Source organism: Trachypithecus francoisi, unplaced genomic scaffold (assembly GCF_009764315.1).
Source record: "Trachypithecus francoisi isolate TF-2019V2 unplaced genomic scaffold, Tfra_2.0 Lachesis_group15, whole genome shotgun sequence".
NCBI classification, from domain to species: Eukaryota; Metazoa; Chordata; class Mammalia; order Primates; family Cercopithecidae; genus Trachypithecus; species Trachypithecus francoisi.
This window is the reverse complement of record NW_022681460.1, coordinates 19,556,432-19,559,398: the sequence shown is the minus strand read 5'-3', so window position 1 is coordinate 19,559,398 and position 2,967 is coordinate 19,556,432. Positions and strand designations below refer to the sequence as shown.

Here is a 2,967-nt window from a genome sequence, read left to right as displayed (position 1 = left end):
CCAGGATGCTGTATATCCCATAAACTTTCACTAACAGATTTACTAGTTTAATCAGGTTTGAAAGTTCAAAAACTACTATATTAAATAGCGAATCAGAATATTAACAGAGAACTCAGGTTTTTCCAAGACTATATCCTCTATCAAAAAAGGAATTGGGCAGCCTAAGTTTTTAGCCTTCCTCCGAGTGGCTCTCACCTCCTGAGAGGGTATGATATTCTCATTGTTCTTCTGGAACTTGGCTCAAATCCACTGGGTCTTTTGCTCAAGTAGCTCCCCTCCTGTAACAGCCAATAGTATCAGCTAAATGGCTTGAGGATTCCATTTTGACCAAAATTTTGAATATCCTATGCAACTAGCATAGATTTATGATAATTCTAAACAAAATGATTGCTCCCTTTCTGAAACTGAACTGTAACAGTATTATTCAAAAAATGTATTTCCCCAATAGAAACAAACAAACAAACCTGGTGAGTTTATTTAATTTCATTACTGTTATGAAGGAAATAATAAGAAGGCAGTGCTTTGTTTCTGATGTGTATTCAAGCAGCCTACTCAGTGATATCAGTGGAAAAGATGTTTATTAAAGTTGCATTAACAGCTAATTTAAGTAAGGAGAATTGAGTCCTTTGCTTTAAATACAAATGTCCCCATAGGTGCAATTTATGAAATTGTTTTACTTCTGGGTTTTTTCATTTTTGTTGCATGATTTGGTTAAGTTGGAGAACATCAGGCAATCACTTTTTTATAGCCAGCTTGGAAACCAAACATTCTTGTTCTAATCTTTGAAAACACATGGAATTGAGAAAAACAGGTTTTTTTCAATATCATTGGATCCAAAATCCCATAGTGATATTCATCCTACAACCTTCAAACCATATGCGTCTCACAGAATATTTCATGCTGCTCTCTGCTAAGTCACATTATGGAGTCAGACAACTTCCTTTGGATTGTGATATAACAGTTGACCTGGAAAATGGGAGATTTAAAACAGTCATCTCAACAGACACAGATGGACTCACACTAAGGCGAGTGGGAGGAATTCATGAAGCCAGCTGTCTGGAAATGAATGACTGACTCTCCTTGACTGATCTCTCCTTCAACCTAAAATAATACTCCTCAGATCATAACCTTTATAAGGCTGTTTTGATAAGTTTACTTTTAAGTTTTACCATAAAAACTGTAACTATACATGAGAGTAATTAGGCTGAATTCACCAGTGATGTCTCAGGACCCCTGATGATGGAGGGAAAACTGATCTTCAGCTATTTAGGAGAGGCAATGTGTTATAATAAAGAGAGCACAGGATTTACAGCCAGCCAGGGGTTCCATTCTCACCTTCACCACTTACAAGCTCTAATATCTCAGGTCACTCATTTGTTCTATAAGGTCAATGTGACTGGTACAGAGATGCTGTTGAGAATCAGTGACATAATACCTACAAAACAATTAGAATGTTGGCAGTGCCCAGTAATTGGCAGTTATTATTCATTTATAACAGGCTTGATTCATCTTGTTATCACTTGGTACATGTTGTTGTGCCTTAGATACACAATAAATGAAAGATTAAATTGTTGATTTTTAATGAGTTCCTGTTAACCAACTAAATCAAGTAATTTCATATTGAAAGCATTTTATAGGTAAATCTATATGTCAAAAATAAATATTTTAACCAGATTCACTCACAAAAAAAGCTGACAGAACTGAAACATTCCAAATATACTGCTACTAGTTGTTCTGCTATCCCAATGCAATTCCAACCATATTAAAAGGGTGGAAAGTTATGGAGGATAATCCTCTTTTGATTTTTCACTGGCTTATATTGTGTTTAAGAGAAGGAATCATGGAGTCATAATATTTTAAAGCTAGGGATAGGCCTTAGAAATCTCTAATTAACCCCTTCCTTTTATAGATGACTAAACTAAGGGCTAGGGAGACGTACTGACTTGCACATGATCATATCAGCAGAACCAAGATTAGAAATCAGGTCACAGAAATCTCAATGCAATTTTCTTTATTCTACATCATCCTGAATAAATCAAACCTATGCTGTAGTGATATGCTTTTGTGCTTTAGAAGAGAACTCTGTGGTGAGTTCTTATGGCACAAAAGGCATCTTAGATCAATGTAACTCAAAGTGAGACAGGAATCATACCTCATTCAGTCAACAGTTTTTAGGGGACTGATAAATTTAACATCACCTTTGTTCAGCTCCTTGGCATTTTGTCTGTAAATTATTCTAACATAAAATCTGGAGTCTTACAAATAATTGGTATTAAACACATGTTGTTTTTTTCCAAGGTAATGGTAAATGGTTCTCAAGAAAGAAATAAACTATTCTTCAAAGCAAGTTTTGCTTTTTGAGGTGGTATGGAAACATTCAAATGCATTCTTCTCCTTCAAAGGCAGAGTGAGTTAGCCTCAGAACACTTAATAAATGGATGCTCTTCGGAGGATACTCAACTGATTTGGGCCTAAGTTTGCTTCTCTGTTCATATCATGACACTAATACTAGTTATACAGTTATTATATGAATTAGCTAATACATGTAAAGGACTTAGAATGATAGCATAAGAACTTAACAAATATTAACTGCTACTGTTATTGTTGTTTATTATCACTATTATTATTACCATCCTTTGTTAAAAACAGATGCTATTCACATTTAACAATATTAAATTTTATCCTTTTTCCTCCGTATACCTCATGAGTGTAGCTCTCTCACCTTGGGTCCTTCTATCATCTGGTTAAATGGTGCCATTAAATTTTTAATCATAGTCAACACCTATGCTTTTTGCTACTGGGTTTCAAGGCTTCAAAAGAAAGTGACAATTAATAAACATTCATATTTGCTTCAATAGAATCTTAATGCTTTGAGAGTCCTCTTACTCTTCTCTTCTTGTCATTTTCCAAGTCTGCTAAGCTCCCCTTCATTTGGAAATCAAAGTGAACATAAGAAAGAAAAATTTG

General features: G+C 34.7%; 1 long non-coding RNA gene across 1 annotated transcript; it reads right to left on the bottom strand.

Moving 5' to 3' along the window:
- Nucleotides 1-224: 224 nt before the first annotated feature.
- On the bottom strand, nucleotides 225-2,750 carry LOC117097988. The gene is made up of 3 exons (XR_004443131.1): nucleotides 2,701-2,750; nucleotides 1,336-1,435; nucleotides 225-278 (listed from the first exon to the last, which is right to left on the bottom strand). It is a non-coding gene; the product is annotated as an uncharacterized LOC117097988 (long non-coding RNA).
- Between the last annotated feature and the right edge of the window lie 217 nt (nucleotides 2,751-2,967).